The sequence below is a fragment of the Schistocerca cancellata genome, chromosome 4, assembly GCF_023864275.1.
Source record: "Schistocerca cancellata isolate TAMUIC-IGC-003103 chromosome 4, iqSchCanc2.1, whole genome shotgun sequence".
NCBI classification, from domain to species: domain Eukaryota; kingdom Metazoa; phylum Arthropoda; class Insecta; order Orthoptera; family Acrididae; genus Schistocerca; species Schistocerca cancellata.
In genome coordinates this window covers 758,396,244-758,412,983 of record NC_064629.1, presented here as the reverse complement: position 1 = coordinate 758,412,983, position 16,740 = coordinate 758,396,244, and the positions used below count along the sequence as shown (strand labels likewise).

Genomic DNA, 16,740 nt, shown 5'->3' with positions numbered 1-16,740 from the left:
GCAATTACTTCTGTTGGTTAGGGGTTCTCTTCCTGTCACATATTTATGTTTGACACCAAGACTACTTTATGAACACCATAAGACCTAACAGGGAACTGTATGTAGGGCTCAGAGTAGCAATGAAACGAAACTAAAAGATCATACAGCGACGCAAGTTCAACTACATCTTCAGTGACACACGAATAATGGCGATTTATACATGTGACTCAGTTCGCAGGTGATAAGTTTACCGGGCTATGGAGTAAATCTGACCAATTAAACGTAATCAGTTTTCAACAAATTGTGTCTTTAAATCAATTTTTGAAATGCACTACTGCAATATATCTCAGGGAGAAGTAATGTATATTCAGTCCACGTCCTTGGTGACTGTTTCGGTATGTCATTAACTCAGAATAATGCTTCTTGATACGACACTGCTCATAGGACTCTCTCCCGCTGCCGCATGCGGCTGTTGCACGGACTGCTTTCATTTCCCATTTTCGCACTCTCCTGCCTTTGATTTGTCTTTGTTCATTATGAACGACGTCGCGCCAAATTTTCATTATTTGACTCTATGCGCGAAATACAATTGGGCGAGTGGCACTTCAACATGCAGCGTAATGTCATTACTTAATGGACTCCTCCATTCAGAAGTCGCATTCCAGTTCCGTCCTGCTGACGAAGTTCCGCTGCGATTGTGCTTTTGTAATCCTTACGCGGCAGTTTTCACCTGGCCGGAAGCATTCAGTATTAAAACTCATCTCTGCGTAGTTGATGGACCGCATTGTGTGTACTGTCCAGCGGAGTTCGCTACCCTGCTAAAATATCTCGCTGTCCTTTTGAAGTGAAGTTAACGAATTTCAATCCTCCAGTTTCCGTTAGAAGTGAAATCTGTGGCACTATGAAAGAAATTACGTCTCTCGTAGCGTACAAATGCTTCAGATTTACAGTCATTCGTATCTCACTCACGGATAAAGCTATTGACTGATAAAAAAGGTATCCAATATTACAATATCAGACTACTGCGTATCCCTCCGAGTATCGTCTCTGCAAGGAAAGAAAGGTAAACATCGGTTCCATTGCCGTAATATTTGTACCATTTCCTCATAACCGTTGCTTATGTTTCAGAACAGTACAAAAATGTTGTACTCTTTCTTCATCTAGATTGTTTTTAGCAAAACCAGGAGCAAGTAGTCGTCTCAGCGTTCCGCTCCTAATAGCTTTAACACAATCCAACAAAGAGAATCATCGTTGTGAACCGGTCAACAGGCTTGTGATACGTTTTGTTAATTCTTCCTCTTAGTTTCCAGTTATTGCAATTGTCAATGATACACTGGGTATTTTCATAAGGATGGACCAGGCGATGTTAAAACTCAATCGCAGACAAAAAATATCTCATTAACTTTTAAGTGAACGTTGCATGTGCATTCCACCAGCTTCCAACAGAGCAGTGCATTTTACCTAATCATTTCGGTAAGTTGATGCGTCACTTCGTAGAATAGATGCGCCACATGTTTACGTGTTGAGGAGTCTGCAGTGTGTGCTGGTTCGTTGTTTGTTTGTGTGTGTGTGTGTGTGTGTGTGTGTGTGTGTGTGTGTGTGTGTGTGTGGTGAGAGGAGCGTGGCGGACGAGGGTGAGATATCAGTGAACAGAACTACAGATCAATACAATCAGTGAATTGGTATACACCCCTCAAGCAAAACGCTGATATTGTACTTGTTAACACATAATGAATAATGGAAGCAAAAGAATGGCTGTATCGTAGAAAACACCGACGTAGGAAATATTTGAAGCACACCGTCTTCTGTCACTTCATCAAAGTTCACGGAAAACTCTAAAATTTGTTCAAATCAAATGGCTCTGAGCACTATGGGACTTAACTTCTAAGGTCATCAGTCCCCTAGAACTTAGAACTAATTACATCTAGCTAACCTAAGTACATCACACACATCCATGCCCGAGGCAGGATTCGAACCTGCGACCGTAGCGGTCGCGCGGTTGTAGACTGTAAAGCCTAGAACCGCTTGGCCACCCCGGCCGGCCTATAATTTGTGACAATAGCGTCTCGAAAAAGGGCGAAGAGCAACAACATGAATTCCTGACATTTAAGAAACCGAGCTTATTCGGGAAAGCTAACCGCCGAGAATAAGCATGACTGTGTCCTTTGACTTTGTTTGAAATGTGCTGCTAGAACAGCATATGTGCCAGCGCTCTCATGTGTTTTGTGCACAGATTTAGAGTTCTGTTCAGCAGATGACTAAACATCTTAAGCATGCCCATATACTGATGAAGTTCCTTGCATTAAAAGGAGGAAACGTAATAATCCATACATTTGATTTTTGGGAAAGTAAATTTCAAAGCTAAAGATATAAGGGGGCATTAACCAAGATTTTTGTTGAATATGTAGGCGTCCGTAGTGAACAATTACGTCACGAGCCTTCATCTACTTCAGCAGTTCACTGCAGTGGGGCACTCTAGATTGTGAACCGCCAACTCCGCAAATTCTAGAAAAGTGGTTCTCTAAGATGTTTGTGGCTTCAACATAATGGATGATTGTAGCCCCATCCAGTTTACACATGACGCTTGTTAGTAAATTAACCTAATCTGCCATGAAGTGTGAATCAGATAATAGTGCCTATACCCCTCGACCGCACAGTTTACATGACATGAACGTGATAGACCATTTCTTATAGAACATGCTAAATGTGTTGAGTAAGAGATACCGATAGAGAGTGCATAAATTCTGTGGGCAAACATCTTTACATTCTGCGATGTTCTCCCATCCAGGGCTGTTTGAATGAATATGTTAGCAATGGTCGAGATTTTCCAGTTCTGTACAGTGACACAGGGAGACGGTTAGAGAGTGAAATTTTAACAAACGTCTGTGACAATGAGAACAATGACAAAAAAAACCGAGTGAGGTGGCGCAGTGGTTAGCACACAGGACTCGCATTCGGGAGGACGACGGTTCAATCCCGCGTCCGGCCATCCTGATTTAGGTTTTTCGTGATTTCCCTAAATCGCTCCAGGTAACTGCCGGGATGGTTCCTTTGAAAGGGCACGGCCGACTTCCTTCCCCGTCCTTCCCTGATCCGATAAGACCGATGACCTCGCTGTCTGGTCTCCTCCCCCCAAAACATCAACAAAAAACAGAAAAAGGCTCTCTTTGATAATTCCGATTCTGTAGAAGAACTTTCGTTACTGCAATGTATAAAAGGTGGTGAGTGTGAATTACTAACTCAGATCTGTGTATTTAGAGAAACCTTTTATGTTCAGGATGTACCCATATCTACAATTTAATTTGTGATGTCAAGGTAAAATGAGTCGTTCCACATCACTACGATTTAACGCGCAAAGTGATCCATGGAACATGAAACTAACTTGCTGCTACTATAAGGTGGTGGTTTCGGCAAATATTTCTAGATATAAATTTGACTGAGACGTCTCTAGACATAGATTTGTCTTTTTTCATGCCTTTGGTTTCCCGTTTACGCCTCTACGATAATGAGGTAAAATTCGAATACGCGTTCCATTTCGTAAGGAGTATGTTGTCTGGAAAATAGTTTAAAGTACTACAGCGCTAGGCAATTTCATAAGCCACGAAAAATTACCGTCATCCTCAGAAAACTTTACAGACGAGAACCAAAGGAAAATTATTCCTAAATATCTTTGTTTCTAGGATTGAACTCTCTCCGACAAAGAGGATTTCAATGCCTGAATCTTGTTACTTTTGACAAGAGGAAGGGCACAGATTGATTTCAGTCCGACGGCAAGAGCTAATGCTGTGTTTCCACACAGCTTGGATGCAAAGGAAACACAGAAACACTACTGCAAAATGGTTCAAATGGCTCTGAGCACTACGGGACTTAACTTCTGAGGTCATCAGTCCCCTAGAACTTAGAACTACTTAAACCTAACTAACCTGAGGACATCACACGCATCCATGCCCGAGGCAGGATCCGAACCTGCTAACGTCGCGGTCGCGCGGTTCCAGACTGTAGCGCCTAGAACCGCTCGGTCACTAAGGCCGGCCCAAACACTACTGCAACTTATTACAAATTCATTATTCCACTTAAGTCCACTTCCTCGCTTCGTACTTTGTATAGGACGGGAAGAAGACATACTCTTCCTTGGTCAGATGATAAATAAGTCGACAAGCAGTAACTTAGTTTCAGCAAAGATTAGTTGCCATGTTCAAGAAGAGCATTTATAGAGCAGGCTTATTTGTATTGTAACTCGTTACAATTATCTGAAAAGTAGCTAACTCTCTTAAACTCATATTATTTCAACACAAATTTAGTAATTACTAAAAAAACTGCCTAAATGTAGGATATAAGAAGGAAACTTTTGTTGTGTTGCCGAAATACGTAGTAAGGAAATCACTTACGGAAAAATATAGTTCAGTTTGTGTTTATAGTATAACCACATTGCGTGTTGAGCCAAAAAAAACTCAAAATATTAATTGTAAATGGTTCACTTAATGACAGAATTGGTATCATCTTGCTAACGTGTGCCATATATTTCCTGTTTTAGAGGTTAACGATTACATGGTTGTTGTGGGAAACCAGTTCCTAGTTAATTGTGGGGTTAATGTACTGGCCTCTTATTGCGGACTACAGCAATTAAAATTCCTGTCGAGATTTTCCTAAAATCCTTTATCCATTCCTTTGAAAAGAACATGGCCTCTTTTTTCCTCAGACCGAGCTTCAGTTTCCTCACTAATGTCCTCGCCATTGACTAGACGCTAAACCTCAACATTCCTTCGTTATGTTTTAGAAACGAAGAGGAGAAAAATCTATCCAAGCACCCAATCAACCTAAACAAGACTTTCTTAAGGATGTACAATAGGTGCAGTTAAGCGGAACTGGGGTTCGCTGTAGAAAGAAGCGTTATATGACAGTGCCTGAACACGGTATGACAGGCAATCATCTTTTAAATTTAGAAAATTAAGTGTGAACTTAACTATGCGTTGAATACCCCCTTATGAACCATGGACCTTGCCGTTGGTGGGGAGGCTAGCGTGCCTCAGTGATACAGATAGCCGTTCCGTAGGTGCAACCACAACGGAGGGGTATCTGTTGAGAGGCCAGACAAACGTGTGGTTCCTGAAGAGGGGCAGCAGCCTTCTCAGTAGTTGCAGGGGCGACAGTCCGGTGACTGATCTAGCCTTGTAATACTAACCAAAACGGCCTTGCTGTGCTGGTACTGCGAACGGCTGAAAGTAAGGGGAAACTACAGCCGTAATTTTTCCCGAGGGCATGCAGCATTAATGTATGGTTAAATGATGATGGCGTCTTCTTGGGTAAAATATTCCAGACGTATAATAGTCCCCCATTCGGATCTCCGAGCGGGGACTACTCAAGAGGACGTCGTTATCAGGAGAAAGAAAACGCGTTCTACGGATCGGAGCGTGGAATGTCAGATCACTTAATCGGGCAGGTAGGTTAGAAAATTTAAAAAGGAAAATGGATAGGTTAAAGTTAGATATAGTGGGAATTAGTGAAGACCGGTAGGAGGAGGAACAAGACTTTTGATCAGGTAAATACAGGGTTATAATTACAAAATAAAATAGGGGTAATGCTGGACTAGGTTTAATAACGAATAAAAAAATAGGAGCGCTGGTAAGCTACTACGAACAGCATAGTGAACGTATTATTGTAGCCAAGATAGACATGAAGCCTCCTCCCACCACAGTAGTACAAGTTTATATACCAACTACCTCCGCAGAGAACGAAGAGATCGATGAAATGTATGATGAGATAAAAGAAATTATTCAGATAGTGAAGAGAGACGAAAATTTTAATAGTTAAGGGTGACTGGAATTCGATTGTAGGAAAAGGAAGAGAAGGAAACGTAGTAGGTGAATATGGAATGGGGGTAAGGAAAGAAAGAGGAAGCCGCCTGGTAGAATTTTGCACAGAGCATAACTTAATCATAGCTAATACTTCATTCATGAATCATAAAAGAAGGTTGTATACATGGAAGAGGCCTGGAGACACTGGAAGGTTTCAGATAGGTTATATAATGGTAAGACAGAGATTTAGGAACCAGGTTTTAAATTGTAAGACATTTCCAGGTGCAGATGTTGCCTCTGACCACAATCTATTGGTTATGAACTGTAGATTAAAACTGAAGAAACTGCAAAAAGGTGGGAATTTAAGGAGATGGAACCTGGATAAACTGAAAGAACCAGAGGTTGTAGAGTGTTTTATGGAGAGCATTAGGGAACGATTGACAAGAACAGCGGAAAGATATACAGTAGAAGAAGAATGGGTAGCTTTGAGAGATGAAATACTGAAGGGAGCAGATGATCAAGTAAGTAGAAAGACGAGGGCTAGTAGAAATCTTTGGGTAATAGAGAAATATTGAATTTAATTGATGAAGGGAGAAAATATAAAAGTCCAGTAAATGAAGCAGGCAAAAACGAATACAAAGGTCTCAAAAATGAGATCGACAGGAAGTTCAAAATGTCTAAGCAGGGATGGCTAGAGGACAAATGTAAAGATACAGAGGCGTATATCCTAGGGGTAAGATAGATACTGCCTACAGGAAAATTTAAAGAGACCTTTGGTGAAAAGAGAACCGCTCGCGTGTTTATCAAGAGCTCAGATGGAAACCCAGTCCTAAACAAAGAAGGGAAAGCAGAATGGTGGAAGGAGTATATTGAGGATATATACAAGGGCGATGTACTTGAGAACAATATTATGGAAATGGAAGAGGACGTAGATGAAGATGAAATGGGAGATATGATACTGCGTGAAGAGTTTGACAGAGCACTGAAAGCCGTAAGTCGAAACAAGGCCCCAGGAGTAGACAACATTCCATTAGAACTACTAATAGCTTTGGGAGAGCCATCCCTGACAAAACTCTACCATCTGGTGATCAAGATGTACAAGACAAGCGAAATGCCCTATGACTTCAAGAAGAATATAATAATTCCAATACCAAATGGCTCAAATGGCTCTGAGCCCTATGGGACTTAACATCTCAGGTCATCAGTCCTCTAGAACTTAGAACTACTTAAACCTAACTAACCTAAGGACATCACACACATCCATGCCCGAGGCAGGAGTCGAACCTGCGACCGTAGCGGTCGCACGGTTCCAGACTGAAGCGCCTAGAACCGCTCGGCCACAACGGCCGGCTCCAATAGCAAAGAAAGCAGGTGTTGACAGATGTGAAAATTACCGAACTATCAGTTTAATAAGTCACGGCTGCAAAATACTGACACGAATTCTTTACAGACGAATGGAAAACTGGTGGAAGTCGACCTCGGGGAAGATCAGTTTGGATTCCGTAGAAATGTTGGAACACGTGAGGCAATACTGACTCTACGACTGATCTTAGAAGAAACATTAAGCAAAGGCAAACCTACATTTCTAGCATTTGTAGTCTTAGACAAACCTTTTGACAATGTTGACTGGAATACTCTCTTTCAAATTCTGAAGGTGGCAGTGGTCAAATACAAGAAGCGAAAGGCTATTTACAATTTGTACAGAAACCAGATGGCAATTATAACAGCCGAGGAGTATGACAGGGAAGCAGTGGTTTCAAAGGGAGTGAGATAGGGTTGTAGCCTATCCCCGATGTTATTCAATCTGTATATTGAGCAAGCAGTAAAGGAAACAAAAGAAAAATTCCGAGAAGGAATTAAAATCCATGGAGAAAAAATAAAGACTTTGAGGTTCGCCGATGACATTGTAATTCTGTCAGAGACAGCAAAGGACCTGGAAGAGCAGCTGAACGGAATGGACAGTGTCTCGAAAGGAGGATATGAGATGAAGATCAACAAAAGCAAAACGAGGATAATGGAATGTAGTCGAATTAAATCGGGTGATGCAGAAGCAATTGTATTAGAAAATGAGACACTTAAAATAGTATATGAGTTTTGCTATTTGGGGAGCAAAATAACTGATGATGGTCGAAGTAGAGAGGATATAAAATGTATACTGGCAATGGCAAGGAAAGCGTTTCTAAAGAAGAGAAATTTGTTAACATCGAGTATAAATATAAGTGTCAGGAAGTGGTTCCTGATAGTATTTGTATGGAGTGTAGCCTTGAATGGAAGTGAAACATGGACGATAAATATTTTGGGCAAGAAGAGAATAGAAGCTTTCGAAATGTGGTGCTACAGAAGAATGCTGAAGATTAGATGGGTAGATCACATAACTAATGAGGAGGTATTGAATAGAATTGGGGAGGAGTTTGTGGCACATCGTGACAAGAAGAGGGGACCGGTTGGTAGGACATGTTTTGAGGCAGCAAGGGATCACCAATTTAGTATTGGAGGGCAGCGTGGGGGGGTAAAACTTGGTGAGGGAGACCAAGAGTTCAATACACTAAGCAGATTAAGAAGGATATAGGTTGCAGCAGGTACTGGAAGAAGAAGAAGCTTGCACAGGATAGAGTAGCATGGAGAGCTGCATCAAACCAGTCTCTGGACTGAAGACCACAACAACAAAACAACACAACATGCGTTGAATTTACGTGAAAAATATAGCTGTGTGCCAGACCGGTATTCGAATTCGGAACTTATTCTTTTGTGGGAAGTGCTCTTACCTCCTGCCAGGCATGGCTCTCGAACAGCTTTCATAGGTTCATTTCAAAATAAAACTAGACTGTGGTTAAGCCATATCTCCATAAATCCATTTCCCGAAGGGTTCAAATTCAGCAGCGCCCACAGTAGTGCTTCTGTGCAGAAGGAGAGAGGTACTGGCAGATTTGAAACTGTATAACTCAGTAGGTAAAAGCATTGCTCGAGAATAATAAAGTTCCATGATCGAGTCCCCGTTCGGCACACAGTTTTCATCTGTTGAGACGTTTCAAAACGGTGCACAACCCGCTTTAGACTGAAAGATTCATTCGGGAATCTTGCACCTACTGAAAAATCGCATTACTCGATTAAAGACTGAAATTTTGCCATCCAATCGTTTCTGTGTCATGTATATGCTACTACTCTTTTAATTAACTAAAGTGCCCGAAGTGGGCAAGAATGAGGAAAGAGATCGGCCACGAATGATACAATGGAGCCACCTCTGTATTCTCAAGGAGTGATGTGCGGAAGGCTCGGATAACCTTAACACGAAAAGCAAAACGAGGATACGAACTACGGTCCATCGCAGTAGGTCTCTGTACGTGTCTAGGATTCCACCATCTACACCAACTCGCTCGGTAATGAGATTAGCTTGTCTACTCTGGTTCCGTCGGCAGGCCATCGGGCACGATTTTGTGAGAACGTCAGAGGTAGCATAATAGAAGCTGCCTTTGTTGCCCTGGGTAAGCTTCTATTTGACCCTGCGGCGTTCACTTACTACCCAGTCCCTGTTCCCGCCCTCATCACAGTACAGAATTCATAGCGAACCGTAAACGTGTCTGACGCGAGTCGACGCGGATTAAATTTTGCCAGGGGTGCAATGCAGAGCCCCGTCCTAGTATATCCTCGGATGACGCGACCCTCCACAGGTTAAAGAGCCCGCCAGACACACGCGGGGTACAGCTGTGTCACAGTGTAAAGAGCAGCCCGAGAGCCGCTTCGTGACGCGCTTCTTCGGAGCTGCCCATTACGGCAGCATCGCCTGCCCCGACCCCGCCTCAACTAACTTCAATTAATTCAAAGCCTGCCTGCAAGTTTGGCTAATACCAAGCGAAAACCATTATCTCGGCGTTTAGAGTTTAAGTTAAAATTCCCCTGCCGTGCTTGAGGAACACCAAGACACCGGCTGCTCTTTACGGACGCTGCCCCTTCATTACAATGAATTTTGGTACGAACGGTAAATGGGAAGGCCTTCAGATTGAGAGAAAACAGATAAGTCATTATAATTGTCGTAACAACGGCCAGCGAGAGCTGAAACTAATTTAATCGATTTGTGCACGTGCCAAAGGCAAGCGGGTCTTCCTGTTTTCTTCAGTCTGTCATTTTGGTGCTCTGTATTCCTGTCTCGAATCTCCTATGATACCTCACCGTGTAACTGTATCGTCACAGGTTCTTATTTCAACAAAAAATTTGTAAATATTTCACCTTCTAGAAGGACTCGACTGGAATGCATTCCACGAATGTCTGTGCCGCGTCTGCCAAAAGATAAAAGGCACAGTCACAAAGAAGGCGAGGCCGCACGCAACACGGATTATAGGAACCGCAAATACACTACTGGCCATTAAAATTGCTACACCAAGAAGAAATGCAGATGATAAACGGGTATTGATTGGACAAATATATTATACTAGAAGTGACATGTGATTACATTTCACGCAATTTAGGTGAATATATCCTAATAAATCAGTACCCAGAACAACCATCTCTGGACGTAATAACGGCCTTGACACGCCTGGGCATTGAGTCAAACAGAGCTTGGATGGCGTGTACAGATACAGCTGCCCATGCAGCTTCAACAAGATACCACAGTTCATCAAGAGTAGTAACTGGAGTATTATGACGAGCTAGTTGCTCGCTCACAATTATCCAGACGTTTTCAATAGGTGAGAGATCGGGAGAATGTGCTGGCCACGGCAGCATTCGAACATTTTCTGTATCCAGAAAGGCCCGTACAGAACCTGCAACATGCGGTCGTGCATTATCCTGCTGAAATGTAGGGTTTCGCAGGGATCGAATGAAGGGTAGAGAGACGGGTCGTAACACGTCTGAAAAGTAACGTCCACTGTTCAAAGTGCCGTCAATGCGAACAGGAGGTGACCGAGACGTGTAACCAATGGCACCCCATACCAGCACGCCGAGTGATACGCCAGTATGGCGGTGATGAATACACGCTTCCAATGTGCGTTGACCGCGATGTCGCCAAGCGCGGATGCGACCATCATGTTGCTGTAAACAAAACTTGAATTCACCCGAAAAAATGACGTTTTGCCATTCGTGCACCCAGGTTCGTTGTTGAGTACACCATCGCACGGGAGGACGACGGTTCAATCCCGCGTCCGGCCATCCTGATTTAGGTTTTCCGTGGTTTCCCTAAATCACTCCAGGTAAATGCCGGGATGGTTCCTTTGAAAGGGCACGGCCGACTTCCTTCTCCGTCCTTCCCTAATCCGATGAGACCGATGAACTCGCTGTTTGGTCTCTTCCCCCAAACCAACCAACCAACACCATCGCAGGCGGTCCTGTCTGTGATGCAGCGTCAAGGGTAACTGCAGCCATGGTCTCCGAGCTGATAGTCCATGCTGCTGCAAACGTCGTCGAACTATTCGTGCAGATGGTTGTTGTCTTACAAACGTGCCCATCTGTTGACTCAGGGATCGAGACGTGGCTGCACGATCCGTTACAGCCATGCGGATAAGATGCCAATCATCTCGACTGCTAGTGATACGAGGCCGTTGGGATCCAGTATGGAGTCCCGTATTACGCTCCTGAACCCACTGATTTCACATTCTGCTAACAGTCATTGGATCTCGACCAACGCGAGCAGCAATGTCGCGACACGTAACCGCAATCGCGGTAGGCTACAATCCGACCTTTATCAAAGCCGGAAACGTGATGGTACGCATTTCTCCTCCTTATACGAGGCATCACAACAACGTTTCACCAGGCAACGCCGGTCAACTGCTCTTTGTGTATGAGAAATCGGTTGGAAACCTTCCTCATGTCAGCACGTTGTATGTGTCGCCACCGGAGCGAACCTTGTCTGAATGCTCTGAAAAGCTAATCATTGGCATATCACAGCATCGTCTTCCTGTCAGTTAAATTTGGCGTCTGTAGCACGTCATCTTCGTGGTGTAGCAATTTTAATAGCCAGTAGTGTAGTTGTATTTCTTTTTTTCCCTGGAGTCATGAAGAGACCAGTGTTCACAGATACATCAATGCAAGTGAAACTGTAACTACATTGTCACCCTTCCTTTTCAAGCTCAACATATGGATCACATCATTTATTGTAATAAATCATTGTAAATTGTTGCCCTCTTGTGTTGCCTTAGTTTTGCTGTACTTAGCTGAAACCTATTTAGCTCTGTGACAAGGCCGCATAGTTGCTGCTTGCAAGTAAGCCACCTCAATAGCACCAATTAGTTTTAGTAGTAGTGAGTTCTTTTCCTGCCACTTTTATGTGTTGCTCCAAATGTATTTGACGAAAGTAACATAAAAGTTTACTTTTGTCATCTCGTATACCCTACGTATACATTTTTTCCGGGATATGTCTGTTACAATAAAGTGATAGTACAAGTGATAAATGATTAAACCACTGACTCCAAGAGACAACACCTGTCACCTAAGATAGGAACGGAGCAGACGTACATCGTCGACAGAATCATGCGCTACATGTGTAGGTCTAAAATACGGAAGAATAATCACTCTTTCCATTGGCATCATACATCAAGTGTTAACTGAATAGTAGAGTATGACTATATTCGCAGGATGACTATATGAAATGAAATCGTCATAATTTCTAAACGGTTTGCCTTAGGACGTTCAAACGGCACAGTTGGCCGCGAGGCGTGATGAGAAACTTTTTTGAAAAGTTTGAAATATAAAGTAACTGGTTAGATCACAATATTTTCAGAGAGTGGGGATAAATTACCTCGCCCGCGGAAAACAAATTTGGTTTACGTTTTAAAATATGTCTTTTTCGGGAATTAATTTTGATGCGTACCACGCATACGGTATCATTGCCTCAAAAATCGGCGCTGAAAGTTGGTTATGAATTATGCTGTGAATAGCTGTTTCATCCATGCTGTAATGCAGTTCCCGCTGCGTTTCCAGAAGCACACTGCAATTCTGAAGCCTCGAAATAAAGTTTTTAACGTGGCGATAGAAATAAGCATGATACGGCTGGCACACAGGTGTGCAGTTTGGCGGTATTACTTTTGCCGTTCACGTAGGTTAACCCTCGGCAGCTATAAACATCGTGTCAGACATTAGAGTATTAGTTTTTCCACTCCAGGAATCCAGTATTAGACAAAATTTGTTATCAGCAACGTATGGCTTTAAAACATTCTCAAGAAATATTCTGTAAACTGCATTTGTCAATTTCCCGGATTTGGAGCAAGTAATGCAAACATTTTTCAAGGAGTCGGCTAAGCGATTAACCTCTTCTATAACCCGAGGACCAAATTTAACATTGGTTTCTAGTAAACACAGGAAAACCTTAGGCAATACTTAGGTTGTGATGGCTTATTGCGCCGTGCGCGAATGTGTCAATTATTTTTTTTCCCCTCCCTTATGCGATAACCTGCGTCGAATGCTCACCCGATACTCACATCCTGTTTGATCGGTGATGATCACGTAATCACGATTAAAACAGGTCATTAGTGACACCGTTTACGTTCGAAAAAGAGCCGACACTTTCTGTATATCTCCTATATTATTCACCTTCTTGTGGAGACGTATTTAGTGAAGTGCCACTGACGAATTTTATATTCCGATTTGCAATTCCTTGCCCAAGATAATGATGCAGCAAACGTAAAATTCTTGTTGGTCGTATATTGAAGCGCTGCACCTGCAGCCACTCCTGGAGTATTCTCGTTGTTACATTATCGTTACGACGACGAGATTCGACAAATCGGTCGAATGGCCACTTATTTATCGCTTGGTATTTGTCGTATCTTGTCCCTCGTTTAATGATATCTTTTTCCCACAATTTCAGACCCTTCTTCCTTTTCAGGGCAGTTGTTGCTCCATTCTTTTGCAGTGTTTGTAGGTTCCAGTTTGGATGATTCCTGGCTAGCGCTACCGCCTTTACTTATATTACAAGCGGTATAGCGCCGTAGTTCAATCATTTAGCAACCGGTTCGTAATACTCATCGGGAACCGATGAAGCACAGATTGCCTATGACGTGGACATTTCCAAAGCGTTATGACCATTTTGCGATTCACTAGTCATTATATCTTCCACTGAATCACCTTCTGCTTCGCCTTCATGGCACAGTTCTGCAATATCAACAAAAGTCATTTCGTTCGTCAGCTCCACAAATCGCTCGACGATAGCCGCTCCTATCAATCTGGGACGTCGAGACACAGAACTGTCTGTTTCCGGTAGTGCATTGATAATACATCTTCTTTGCAACACTTTTACAAACCAAAACGAAGCGTCGGTAACTTCCCGCTTGCCGTCGTCTGCTAAAGACTTCCAACTATGTATTTCAGCGCTGGTCGAAGGGTGTGCATCCTCCATTACTCAGATTATGCATTTGAAATATATAACACAACAAACAACAACTAGTTACTACAGCATAAAGAGAGAAGCTAATTAGTACAAACTACATACAGTACAGTACAAGACATGTTACTTACTGAAGATCACTATATTCTTTCACAAAACATATTTTATTCGGCGGATTAACGATGAAAAATCATTACATGTATCCTCGAGGTTCGCGGCAGCCTAATGACGGCGAAACAACTTTTTCCGATTGACTTCTATAAGGTACGTGCTGGACACACCACTATGATATGACGAACAGGCAACCGGAGCAACGTAACTCTCCCCGCGTGCATCCTGTCCCGTGCCTCGCTCTAAACAATCGTCCGTGGGTGACTATTTGTGGTCCCTCGTCAGGAATTCGCAGCACTCTTACTCGGAGTTGTTTCCATGTGACAAAGGTTGAAAGTTTAATTCTTTACTGAAACACGTCGTTTAGGGAATTAGTTTGCCTATCTCATCACTGTTATTATTCCGTATTGAGTTGCGTACCTTATTAACCCTCCTATCCCTACAAATTCGGGGCAACGGCCTTGCCGCAGTGGATACACCGGTTCCCGTGAGATCACCGTAGTTAAGCGCTGTCGGGCGTGGTCGGCACTTGGATGAGTGACCATCCAGGCCGCCATGCGCTGTTGCCACTTTTCGGGGTGCACTCAGCCTCGTGATGCCAATCGAGGAGCTACTCGACCGAATAGTAACGGCTTCGGTCAAGACAACCATCATAACGACCAGGAGAGCGGAATGCTCACCACACGCCCCTCCTATCCGCATCCTTCACTGAGGATGACACGGCGGTCAGATGGTCCCGATCGGCCACTTGTGGCCTGTAGACGGAGTGGTTTTTTATCCCTACAAATTCTGATACGAGAAACTACAATTTTTTTGTTAGGTTTGTTTGGTCTGGGCGGACGTCACATCACATCCGTTCAAGTTGGTCGTCGATTCTTTTACTCCTATTTTTTTTTTATTACAAAGGACAATCACCCCTCTGACTGAACACGCTGAGCTACCGCGCCGGGCCGGCCGCAGTGGCCGTGCGGTTAAAGGCGCTGCAGTCTGGAACCGCAAGACCGCTACGGTCGCAGGTTCGAATCCTGCCTTGGGCATGGATGTTTGTGATGTCCTTAGGTTAGTTAGGTTTAACAAGTTCTAAGTTCTAGGGGACTAATGACCTCAGCAGTTGAGTCCCATAGTGCTCAGAGCCATTTGAACCATTTGAGCCTACCGCGCCGGCAAAGTGGGTACATAAGCGGCAATTTTAAAAGTTTCTTTCCTCGATTTCAAGAAAAGTGTGCGTTTGCCGACGCCATACCTGATGTTGAAAAATGCTCTATTTACAATTATGTGTCGATCCCGTCAATTTTGAGTTGATTGCTCATCATAACTTTTATGGGTGATTTTCACAAAAACGGTGGAGTGATGAGCCAAAATATGTTAAAGTCCTTCATTTTAGGTTGTACACAAGCGACCTTCCAAATTTGAGACGAATCGGCTGGCTGTGTCTCACGCCTTCCCCTTGGAAGACCGCGAAACAGTACTCCAAAAGAGGATGTACAAGAGTAGTGTAAGCAGTCTCTTTAGTAGATCTGTTACATTTTTTAAGTATTCTGCCAATAAAATGCAGTCTTTGGTTTGCCTTCCCCACAACATTTTCTATGTGTTCTTTCCAATTTAAATCGTTCGTAATTGTAAGTACTACGTATTTAGTCGAATTTACGGCCTTTAGATTAGAGTGATTTATCATGTAACCGAATTTTAACAGATTCCTTTTAGCGTTCATGTGTATGACCTCATTCTTTTAATTAGTTAGGGTCAACTGCCAATTTTTGCACCATTCAAATATCTTTTCTGAATCGTTTTGCAATCTGCTTTGCTCTTCTGATGAGTTTACTAGACGATAACCGACAGAGTCCTCTGCAAACAACGTAAGACGGCTGCTCAGATTGTCTCCCAAATCGTTTATATAGATAAGGAACAGCAGAGAGCCTATAACACTACCATGGGGAACGCCAGAAATCACTTCAGTTTTACTCGATGACCTTCCGTCCATTACTACGAACTATGACCTCTGTGACAGGAAATCACGGATCCAGTCATATAACTGAGACGATATTCCATAAACACGCAATTTCGCTACAAGCCGCTTGCGTGGTACAGTGTAAAAATCTTGACGATTGAAGAGCTGGTAGAGCAGAAGCAGCATGGAATGACGTACCATCGTCTGTCATCCAAGATCAGTTAGAGTCGGTGCGCAGCCGGGTTAGAGCCATAATTGCAGTCAGAATCCCACCCTATGTACCATGCAATCACCTTCAACTTTTCCTCCTGATATCCTGTATAGACATAACAACTGAAGCTTCATCATTTGCTAATCATCCTAGTGTCCGAGTATTTATGACCAACGCCTGCCGCGGTGGCCGTGCGGTTCTAAGCGGTGCTGTCCGGAACCGCGGGACTGCCACGGTCGCAGGTTCGAATCCTGCCTCGGGCATGGATGTGTGTGATGTCCTTATGTTAGTTAGGTTTAAGTAGTTCTAAGTTCTAGGGGACTGATGACCTAAGATGTTAAGTCCCATAGTGCTCAGAGCCATTTGAGCCATTTATGACCAACACTGT

General features: G+C 43.2%; 1 pseudogene; it reads left to right on the top strand.

Moving 5' to 3' along the window:
- The first annotated feature begins 14,644 nt into the window (after positions 1 to 14,644).
- Positions 14,645 to 14,762, top strand: LOC126186077 (5S ribosomal RNA; annotated as a pseudogene).
- The last annotated feature ends 1,978 nt before the right edge of the window (positions 14,763 to 16,740 follow it).